The sequence below is a fragment of the Pongo abelii genome, chromosome 22, assembly GCF_028885655.2.
Source record: "Pongo abelii isolate AG06213 chromosome 22, NHGRI_mPonAbe1-v2.0_pri, whole genome shotgun sequence".
In the NCBI taxonomy this organism is placed as follows: Eukaryota; Metazoa; Chordata; class Mammalia; order Primates; family Hominidae; genus Pongo; species Pongo abelii.
The window spans coordinates 34,335,981-34,348,183 of record NC_072007.2 but is presented as its reverse complement, the minus strand read 5'-3'; the positions used below and the strand labels follow the sequence as shown (position 1 = coordinate 34,348,183).

The window sequence follows — 12,203 nt, the reverse complement described above, 5'->3', positions numbered from 1 at the left end:
GAGCATTCACTGACCAAACTTATCATACTGTTCCTTCTGATTAGTCTCGATGGCCACTTAATTAGCAGTATGATTTTATGTCAGTGTTCAAGAGACAAAAGCCATTCTTACAATGTTTCACTGAGAAGTGAAATATTTTCTTATTCTCAGAGGATTCTTAAATTATGCCAAAAATTATTGAATGTCTTATGTAAGTTACACCCTGCGAATGTCATTTTCACTTTTATTACCTCTTTTATTCCTTATAGCAACCCTCTTTCAACAGTTTTATTATCCTTCTTTTATCTATGGGAAAACTGGGGGTCATAGATATTATTTAACAGCAGGAATATTACCTATGACCTCTGACTTTAAATTCAATTTTTAAAGATATTAAATCCATAATATGTTAGTGACATTTAATCATAATTTTGAAGTATATAAAAATTACCATCTGAATTGATTACAATAAAAAAACAGGCCACCAGTATTTTATTTAAATTTTTCTCCCAAGTACACGAACATATTTTGGTTTGTTTTAGTTTTTGAATTTTTCAGTGCCTAAGTTAATATTGCCATGAGATAAAAATAAGATGAGAAATAATTTTAGATCACATGTTAACAATTTTCCTTTAGTTATTATTTTTATTACTGTAGAGACAATTTTTATGAAAAACTGCTACCTGTTTAAATATTTAAAACTTTTTTTCAAATGTCTGAAACTTGCGTTTGCTTCAAACTCAGTTTTTCATTTTTATTTTTCAATAACTAGACTATTGATTATATTACTCTATTTGGTATTCTTTAATTTAATATAAATGTTAAAACCTATGAGAAAGTTTAAAGGAAAAAATGATGGTTACAAATGTGAGCACCATGGATTAAGAAATACAATATTTCCAACGTTCTCAATATCTTCTGCATGCCCTTTTCTGATAATATGCAGTCCTCACTGCCCATGTGACCACTTTTTTGAATTTATATTAATTTTAATTGCATTAATTCATAATTTATATATATACACATTCCCCAAAATAGCATGGGAAGTTTTACTACACTTAAAATGAGTTTTTTGGGAAAGAGCAAGTGAGGCTTCCATGAAGGTCTGAAAATGACTTGAGAGAGAAGAGTAGAAACTGGCTTTAATTATTAGTATTATGATTAAAGGTGGGACCAGGGTGAGAGTTCCTGTTTGGGCCAGTGACTTGCATTATTTAAACTTCTTGCCGGTACCAAAGGAGGAAGCAGCTGGGCTCTATTTTTGTCTTGCTTAGATACAGGCAAAGAAGGAGGAGTGGGACTTGAAACATTAAAATTTGTCTTCGTAAGCTATATGTCTGACATTCTATGAGAGCTGCAGCCTAGGCCAGTAAGAAAGTTTAGTTTCACTGAATGCTTTGTCCAAGACCCCAGCACTGGGCATTTTTGAGAAGTGAGAAGTACCTTGGCCACTATGAAAGCTATCTTGCAATCCAAAGGGTATAAGTGCCTTGATAAGAACTTGTATTGTGGCTTTACTATGTAGAGAGACATAGAGAACTGTGGTTTATATTGTTTACCCCATATGTTCTTTACCACAAATAGAGAAACTTTGGATAAAGAATTGTTGCTTTGGCCATTGGCTGGATCAGATGACCAGAATATGGGCAATAGCTCAAGAATCTGTAAAAATGTGCAGATGGGGCTGTTGTTGGCCAGGGCATCCAGTGGAAGGAATGAATGCCCAAAGCTGGGCCAATCGTGCTGACTTTTTGTGTGTCTTTGATCTGTGATATCATGATTGAAAGGTAGATGGCAAGAACGCTCCTGGGGACTTCATCATATGTAATGTGGTGCTGCCATCTATACAATTTAGAAATGCTCTGTGCTATTTACTCACTTGATCACAAGGAGCTGCCCAGGTAGCCAAGAGGTCTGGGAGAGGGATAACTTCATCCAGCACCACGGCATCTGGCAAACAAATGGGGACAGGAGGAGGCCAACACCTCTTGTATATGGGATATACCAGAGAGGCCGAGTTCTATTCTTAAAGGTCATGTTTTTATTTATACTAATCAGTATTAACTATTTTAACTGGTGGGGACGGAATAAGTCTCATTATGTCAATAGCATTTTAAGGACTAGAGATTTAAATGCAATTTAATTTAACTTAAATTCATTACTAACTAATTTTATTTAGTTACTATTTATGAATATTTAAGTTTTGGCTTGTATGGTAAGAGTTTCTGTCTTTGCTGGAATATTTGAGGGCAATGGGTGCTATGACTATGGGGAATTTGGGCAGTGCAGTAGTTCTGGGGAGGTATATTTGTTTTCTTCTGTTTTCATTGGTAATTCCCCCTAGATTAAACAGAATATCTTGTTTAAAATTATTTCGATTCCCAGATGTAACTGTAATTTGAGACCTAGTGTTGATAAAGGTCATTAAATTTTTCTGATTGGTACACTTTAGCATCTGCTAAAGTTAATCAAGTTTCCTCTCTTGTAGCAGTACAAAAATCATCAAAGTTCTTTTATTTTTCTTCTTACATAAATTATTTTAGTACATTCTGGATTTCTAATTGTGTCAAATTGCAGATGTCTGATTTAGTTTTTGTTTGTTTGTCTTCGCCTTTATTCAAGTTTTTCATTGTTTTTGTTTTTTGATGGTTACTGGATATGCAATAGGGGTTTGACTGAGTTTCCTCTACCTTTCTTATATTTATACACTACCTTTTGCCTAGAATTTCAAATAAGCCTCACAGGAGTTAGTTAGAGGCCTCTTCCATGGTGATGGTAGCTTTATGGAGATTAAAGACTTGGGCTTAACACAGTTTAAAATTAACACCTTGCCTGTGCCAGAGAGGTGTCCTGGACTTTTTTCCTGTAGCTCCAAGAATCACTACCTTCTTTAATGAAGGGACACAGGCAACAACAGCAGCAAAGGCATTTGTGAGGTACTAGTGAGCCCTCTGCTTTTATGAATGTGGGCCCAATATACCAAATAGTGACTATTCTTTCTCCACAGGAGTGGTCACCTGGTGAACCCATATATTACACAGGGCATTAGTCTTTCCCAGAAGTGCTCTATAGAATGGAAATCATAGCCCGATTAAGACATAAAACCGACAGTCACTGGGCAAGTCTTTATCCTAAGCTTACTACATACAGTGATGTTATGGTCTGAATATATGTGTTCCCCCAAAATTCATATGTTAAAATATTAATTCTCAAGGTGATAATATTAGGAGATGAGGGCTTTTGAGAGGTGATTAGATTGTGAGGGCAGAGCTCTCATGAATGGTACTAGTGCCCACAAAAAAGAGGCCCCAGAGAGCTAGCTAGCCCTGTCCATCATGTAACAACACAAGGAGAAGATGACTATCAGTGAAGGAGAAAGCAGGCCCTCACCAGGCATTGAATCTGTCAGCACCTTGTTTATGAACTTCCCAGACTTCAGAACTATGAGAAAGAAATTTCTTTTGCTTATAACCTACTCAGTTTTTGGTATTTTTTATAGAAGGCTGAAAAAACTAGACAGAATCAAGACACATGCCTTAATCTGAAATACAGATAAATGCAGGTTATGATGCATGAGCCAAGGCCCCTTTAAGGAAGGTCCCAATTTCTTAATCCTTTCTTCAGATGCCAGTAAGGATACTTCTGATATTGGTCAGTTAAGTCTATAACAGAAGCATGGCAGAACTCAGCAAATGCAGCACAAAGAAGCTCAACTCAAAGTGCAACTTTGCCTGCAGGCAGCAACACAACTCAAAAAGCATGCAGGAGACAGGCATGGTGGCTCACACCTGTAATCCCAGCATTTTGGGTGGCCAAGGTGGGCAGATCACCTGAAGCTAGGAGTTCAACACCAACCTGGTCAACATGGTGAAACCCCATCTCTACTAAAAATACAAAGATTAGCCGGGAGTGTTGGCACATGGCTGTAGTCCCAGCTACTCAGGAGGCTGAGACATGAGAATCACTTGAACCCAGGAGGTGGTGGTTGCAGTGAGCCAAGATTGCACCACTGCACTCCAGCATGGGCGAGAGAGAGAGACTCCAACTCAAAAAAAAAAAAAAATAGTACGCAGACAGAAGGTTACACACCATTTAGAAAAGCCAAAGCAAGACAAGACAAACACCCTATCAGTACTGATCATCACCTGCACACACTGCTTTGTGGCAGTTGTCTTGGAGGCAAGATGGAATTCCCCATATAAAATCCGCCTCAGTTGCTGAGTTGCCACACATATACCAACAGGGTATATAAATGTTTATGCTCACATAATAAGGCTTTCTAGAAGAGCAAGACAGCTAACAAGCAGGTCTAAAACTGGGTTGAAAGAGCAACGAGGAAGAACTGGCATTGTCTCTTGTTGTGGCTGGAGGATGAGAGCACAGTGAGGGTTCCCATGGCTGATCTGGTGTCTGCATAGGACAGAGATTCTAATTGGCACCAAAGAAGAAAGTAATCAGGTTTTCTTATTGGCTTTCACAGATATAGAAAGCAGAGAAGAGAAAAGAGTGGGAATTAAAAGCTGTCAGCTGTCAGATTTAAAAAATGGAATCAGAACATTACATTCCTGATCATGCAAATCAAAACCACAATGAGATACCATCTCACACCAGTTAGAATGGCGATCATTAAAAAGTCAGGAAACAACAGGTGCTGGAGAGGATGTGGAGAAATAGGAACACTTTTACACTGTTGGTGGGACTGTAAACTAGTTCAACCATTGTGGAAGTCAGTGTGGCGATTCCTCAGGGATCTAGAACTAGAAATACCATTTGACCCAGCTATCCCATTACTGGGTATATACCCAAAGGATTATAAATCATGCTGCTATAAACACACATGCACACATATGTTTATTGCTGCACTATTCACAATAGCAAAGACTTGGAACCAACCCAAATGTCCAACAATGATAGACTGGATTAAGAAAATGTGGCACATATACACCATGGAATACTATGCAGCCATAAAAATGATGAGTTCATGCCCTTTGTAGGCACATGGTTGAAGCTGGAAGCCATCATTCTCAGCAAACTATCGCAAGGACAAAAAACCAAACACCGCATGTTCTCACTCATAGGTGGGAATTGAACAATGAGAACACTTGGACACAGGAAGGGGAACATCACACACTGGGGCCTGTTGTGGGGTGGGGGGAGGGGGGAGGGATAGCATTAGGAGATACACCTAATGTAAATGATGAGTTAATGGGTGCAGCACACCAACATGGCACATGTATACATATGTAACAAACCTGCACATTGTGCAAATGTACTCTAGAACTTAAAGTATAATAAAAAAAATTAAAAAAAAAAATCCAAATACAAAAAAAAAAAAAGAAACTGAAACTCACTATATTGCCAGGTTGAACTCAAACTCCTGGGCTCTTCAAGAGATCCTCTGGCCACAGCACCTGGAATTACAGGCATGCAACATCATGCCCAGCTTGAGGTTTCTTTATTTAAGAATTTCCTCCACACTTTATTAAAAACAGTATGGAAGATTCTCAGAAAACTAAAAATGGACCTACCATATGATCCAGCAATGCCACTAGTGGGTATTTATTTAAAGGAAGAAATATCAGTACATCAAAAGGATGCCTGCACCCCTATGTTTATTGCAGCACTATTCACAAAACCCAAGATGGAATCAACCTAAGTGTCCACCAATGGATGAATGGATAAAGAAAATGTTGTATATAAATACAATGGAATATGATTTGGTCATAAAAACGAACGAAATCCTGTCACGTGCAGCAACCTGGATGGAACCGAAGGTGATTGTGTTAAGTGAAAAAAGGCAGGCGCAGAAAGACAAACATTACATGTTCTGACTCATACTGAAAGCTATAAAAGTTGATCTCATAGAGGTAAAAGGTAGAATGATAGTTAGTTACCATAGTGGGGGAAAGAGGGTGGGGGGCAGATAAAAAGTTTGGATAATGGGCACAAACATGTAGTTAAATAGACAGAATAAGTTCTAGTGTCTGATAGCACAGTAGAGTGACTATAGTTAACAATTATTTATCGTATTTTTCAAAATAGCTAGAAGAATCTAGTTGTTCTCAACGCAAAAAAAAATGATAAACGTTTGAGGTAATGGATATTCTAAACAGTCTGATTTGATCATTACACATCATATGTATGCATCAAAATATTGTATGTTCCCCATAAATATGCACAATTATGTATCAACAAAAATGATAAATAATTTTTAAAAATAGAAGATACACAAGATTATTTGCTGAATAGGTCTATTTCATCCATTAATTCACCAACATAAACATTCTGCAAAACATGAAAATAAAATGAATTTGTTTAATCCCTTCATTTATCCTAATAATCAACAAAATCATGATATGCATAATTCCTAATAAATATCTTTTCTTCTTCCTAAGAAAAAGTAGAAGACTGTCTCAGTTCCTTAATTGCAATGACATATAGACATTTTAGGCCAATATATTTATAAATTTTGCTACATGTTTTAGGCTTTGTTAGAGGGTGTGTGTATGTGTGTGCGTGTGTGTATGGCATATGTGTGATCTATGATGCATATATAATGTATATAGTTATCTCTATAAGCTAAAATAAATGGAGGTCTTCTTACATGTGACACACAGGTGTTTTAAAATACACATTAAATTTTCTAATCCACATAGCAATGTAAGAAATCTCTGCTAAATAATATTACAGCATCAGTATATTTGTTGAATACATCCTTGAAATATTAGGTCTCTTGATATTAAGGTACAGTGGAAAATGCCAAAAGGTAGTACATGATCCTAATTGGAATGAAATTCAGGATTTTCTTACTTTAATGGTATATTTTCCCCAGTATTATTTAGAATGTCTAAAAGTTGTAATGTAATTTGTTATCTCTAATATCTATAAATGTTAAATATAATTTATCAAAGTTTATAATTAATAACTTATTAATACCCAATGTTTTTAGATATTTCATGTAAAATTCTACATCAAATAATTCACAATTTCTTTTATTACGAGTTGCTCAATTATTGCAGGGTTAAAGCAAAAAATTATGTATACTATATAATTAATCTATACAATATAGAAAATAAAATACCAAGTTATGAAATTATCTATCTGGATAGCAAAATACATTTAACTTACAAAATTACTGTATATTCAACTTACATAGAATGTGTGCATGTTAATAATAATTTAAAATAATTTTCCTTTAATAAAGAAACAAGAATGCTGTCCTGCAGTTATAGAAAAATACTAATCTTATGAATATATAATTTTTTTTGAAATAATTTTTGATTTTTCGAAGTAGACCTTCAAAAATATTAACAAAGTATTAAAATTCTGAGGCTGTAAATTTAATTTTCAATACTTTTCAATATATCATCCCTGATCTTTCCAACTAATTTTGAAAATTCAAATTTAATTTTTTTCTTCAAAATACAGTCATGCGTCACTTAGGCTCAGGGTTGAGTTCTGATAAACACATGGTTAGGTGATTTCATCATCGTGCAAACATCAAAGAGTACACTTACACAAATCTCGATGACATAGCCTATTACACACCTAGGCTATATGTCTTACACTGTGATTTCTACATTACAAACCGATGTAGTTTGTTACTGTATGGAACACTGTAAGCAACTGTAACACAATGGTACATATTTGTGTATCTAAACATATTGAAACATAGAAAAGGTACAGTAAAAATGCTGTATTGGGCTGGGCACGGTGGTTCACGCCTGTAATCCCAGCACTCTGGGAGGCTGAGGTGGGTGGATCACAGGTCAGGAGTTCAAGACCAGCCCGGCCAACTTGGTGAAACACCATCTCTACTAAAAAATACAAAAATTAGCCTGGTGTGGTGGCGGGCACATGTAGTCCCAGCTACTCAGGAGGCTGAGGCAGGAGAATCACTTGAACCTGGGAGGCGGAGGCTGCAGTGAGCCGAGATTGCATCACTGCACTCCAGCCTGTGCAACAGAGTAAGACTCTGTCTAAAAAAAAAATAAAAATAAAAAATATATATATTTAAACTGTTGAAAGAAACCAAAAAAAACCCCTAGAATTCCATATCTAGTGAAATTATCTTTCAGAAATAAAAAAGACAAAAATTTTCTCAAACAAAAACTAAGGATGTTAATCATCAGCATACATGCCCTTCAAAATATGTTAAAATAAGTTCACACAACTGCCTGTGAAATGGTTCACTAATAGGGTAGACTTAGTGGCCAAGATAGAGGCTAGGCATGGATCTAATAGTCTGTTGTTATCTTTTAAGGAGTATACATTTGGAATGCCACTGCTAAATGCCCACTGTGTCAGCAACAGAATCTGACATTGAGCCTGAGAGACGGCACGATTATTCAAGGTGATCAGCCAACCACATGGTAGAAAGCTGATTTTTCACATATTTTCTGTCTTGCTGATACATACTGATTTTCAGGATCCACTGCAGCAGGTTCCTATTTCACTAACCCATAAGTCTGCTTTACAGATTGTTACTGGCAGTTCCATTGAAGAGTGAGAAAATGGAATTAATGTGGAGAGTGACAGGAGGGCAGCAGTACAGGGGATCAGCAGTAGCAGAGGCTTTTAGGGCCCTGTGCTCTGCGTCCCCAGCCCACCTCTGACTTCATCTCCAGCTGAGAGAGGGGGCCCTAGTGCACACCAACAGTGCTTCGCTTCAAGCTCCTCTCATTCTCTCACTTTTCTTCCAGGGCTCTCCCCCATCCCCACCCCAGCACACAACGTTACTGGAATTTGCTAAGAGTTAACTAACACTCTCTGGAAATAGCTCTCAACTAGTGTAGGATAGGTGTCACTGAATAAATGTTTCTGTTTTCTCTCCTCCAAAGGGATAATTCTGAGGCACATGCTATGTGATTGTTCAGAAGATTCCTAGTGGGACTGAATTCCAGTTGCCTACCACAATGGTCAGCTTAATAATACAGGATCAATCAGCTCTTCTTTCTTCCCTGTCTCTATTTACCAAGACTTTTTGGAATCACTTCTCAAATAATTGTTGAGACCTGGTTTCAGAGTGAATTCCATTTACAAAAGTCTATAATTTACTATTTGAGTCACAGGATACCTAATGAGATGTAGGATTCAGCTATAAAAGGAATGATCATAGCCTAGAGATGAATAAGAGATTTCAGTAACTATGTTCTCTCTACAGAGATAATGAGCATGTTTTAATTGACTAATAAATAGTGTTCTCATATTAGATAGAGCAGCAAGATTGATTTTTATCCTTTTTTTCAGAGGTTTAAAATTGGTGGATCATTATTTGACAACAGGGACAACTTCCCTATAGAGTCTGTCCTAAACTCAGCATTAACACCTCCTTCTAAATTCTCTTCTGAATCTCACAGGAAAAGTTGATGTCTCAATTTCCCAGATCACCTTTCTTATATGCTTCCTGGTAAGTCTCTACCATTAGAGGCATTCACTCAAGATTCAGAAGATAAAAGAGTGAGAGAGACCATTATTCTAGGGAGGCTGTTATGTGTGTATACATGAGCAAATAATTTATGTGAAAATCAATTCAATGACTTGTCAAGCATCTTAAGAGTTACCTATGCTAGTGTTGCATGCTCAGATAGTCAGGAGTAAATGCCTAGACATATCTGAGTTTTGCAGCACCTTCTAGAATAATTGTTAAGTATCACCCTTCTAGTGTTGTACTCTGAGGACACCATTGTTGGCTTTAGGATCCCTTTTCCCTCAGTGATTGTGTGTTCCACTCTTTTCCTCAATTAAATCTTTTCCTGCTGGAACAAATATGAGCTGTATTTTCTTATCTAAACCACCAAAATCACAGAAGATTGTTTGATCGTTTCGATAAGAAATAAATACCAGCCGAATGTATGCAAATGTTAGTAAGAACAATGTGAGTGTAGATTTGCAAATAGAATTGGTAAGAATCACTGTCATATTTTTATAACCAGACCTATTTCTCTAGGCCTATGCTTGGTGTATGTGTGAGTGTGTGTGTTTGTGTTTTTATGTGTGTGTACTTATGGTTGGTAAATAACAAGCCATGTTTAATGAGGCCATTTTTCTGCACTTGTTTAATGTGTTCGGAGGTAATGTGTTATCGAAAAGTGAAGCCGAGGACACAAAAACCCTTACTGCTTATCTTCCATGGTTAGGAAGGAATGCTGGTCAGTTGTTTAAAACAAAATTTTAAACTCACTGTCTCCTTTAACAATGCTCTAGCCATTCATATTCATGGTCTTTAGTCTCAGTGAAAATATTAACAATATAATCAAGCATAGGGTGAAATTCGTCACTGAGAATTTATTGAGTTTGCATTGTTAATACTTATTTATCTCTTCTGTATCTATGCCAACCCCAAAATGAAACTAAACCAAAAAAACAAGTAAAACAAGCAAAACACACACTCACACAGACATAGTACAAAATTAAAATATCAGAAATAGTTCTCGTGATCACTTAAATATTATTTGTAACCATAGAGACTGGACTTTGAAAAACAATGTCCTCGAGGAAGAGTATGTTTACTGGGAAGAAGATAGTTTAATATACTTGGCACAAATATGTGGCTTTTAACAGATGCTGCAATAACAGCAGTGGGGAATATCTGAAAGCATTCTTGACAGTCACCACTGGGAGCATGGGGATGCTACTAGAATCTAGTAGGTAGAGGCCAGGGATACTTCTAACCATCCTACAATGCTCAGGACAGCGTCCCACAAGAAAAAGTTACCTGGTCCAATATGTCAACATTGAGTGTTAAGAAACTTTATTTTAGAAGAGTAAAAGTAAATGGAAATGTGGGAGGGTGATTCCATTTGTTATTTTTATGCCATTTCTACAACCGGGTAAGTTGCTTTCTTTTTTTTTTCTTTTTATTATTATTATTATTATTATTATTATTATTATTATTATACTTTAGGCTCTATGGTACATGTGCGCAACGTGCAGGTAAGTTACATATGTATACATGTGCCATGCTGGTGCGCTGCACCCACCAACTCGTTATCTAGCATTAGGTATATCTCCCAATGCTATCCCTCCCCCCTCCCCCCAACCCACAACAGTCCCCGAAGTGTGATGTTCCCCTTCCTGTGTCCATGTGTTCTCATTGTTCAATTCCCACCTATGAGTGAGAATATGCTGTGTTTGGTTTTTTGTTCTTGTGATAGTTTACTGAGAATGATGATTTCCAATTTCATCCATGTCCCTACAAAGGACGTGAACTCATCATTTTTTATGGCTGCAGAGTATTCCATGGTGTGTATGTGCCACATTTTCTGAATCCAGTCTATCATTGTTGGACATTTGGGTTGGTTCCAAGTCTTTGCTATTGTGAATAATGCTGCAATAAACATACGTGTGCATGTGTGTTTATAGCAGCATGATTTATAGTCCTTTGGGTATATACCCAGTAATGGGATGGCTGGAATGCCCACAAGAGAAAGCAGGAAAGATCCAAAATTGACACCCTAACATCACAATTAAAAGAACTAGAGAAGCAAGAGCAAACACATTCAAAAGCTAGCAGAAGGCAAGAAATAACTAAGATCAGAGCAGAACTGAAGGAAATAGAGACACAAAAAACCCTTCAAAAAATCAATGAATCCAGGAGCTGGTTTTTTGAAAGGATCAACAAAACTGATAGACTGCTAGCAAGATTAATAAAGAAAAAAAGAGAGAAGAAACAAATAGATGCAATAAAAAATGATAAAGGGGATATCACCACCGATCCCACAGAAATACAAACTACCATCAGAGAATATTACAAACACCTCTATGCAAATAAACTAGAAAATCTAGAAGAAATGGATAAATTCCTCAACACATACACCCTCCCAAGACTAAACCAGGAAGAAGTTGAATCTCTGAATAGACCAATAACAGGAGCTGAAATTGTGGCAATAATCAATAGCTTACCAACCAAAAAAAGTCCAGGACCAGATGGGTTCACAGCCGAATTCTACCAGAGGTACAAGGAGGAGCTGGTACCATTCCTTCTGAAACTATTCCAATCAACAGAAAAAGAGGGAATCCTCCCTAACTCATTTTATGAGGCCAGCATCATCCTGATACCAAAGCCTGGCAGAGACACAACAAAAAAAGAGAATTTTAGACCAATATCCTTGATGAACATTGATGCAAAATCCTCAATAAAATACTGGTAAGTTGCTTTCTTACATTGAGTTCCCTTATTCATGAAACATAAAGGGAAATTCAACCTTAGGGATGGAATTAAA

At 36.7% G+C, this 12,203-nt stretch overlaps 1 long non-coding RNA gene across 2 annotated transcripts in view; it reads right to left on the bottom strand.

Annotated features, from left to right (window-relative positions):
• LOC129052428 (uncharacterized) overlaps positions 1 to 12,203 on the bottom strand; it is a 32,711-nt gene that overhangs the window by 18,821 nt on the left and 1,687 nt on the right. The window lies entirely within an intron of this gene.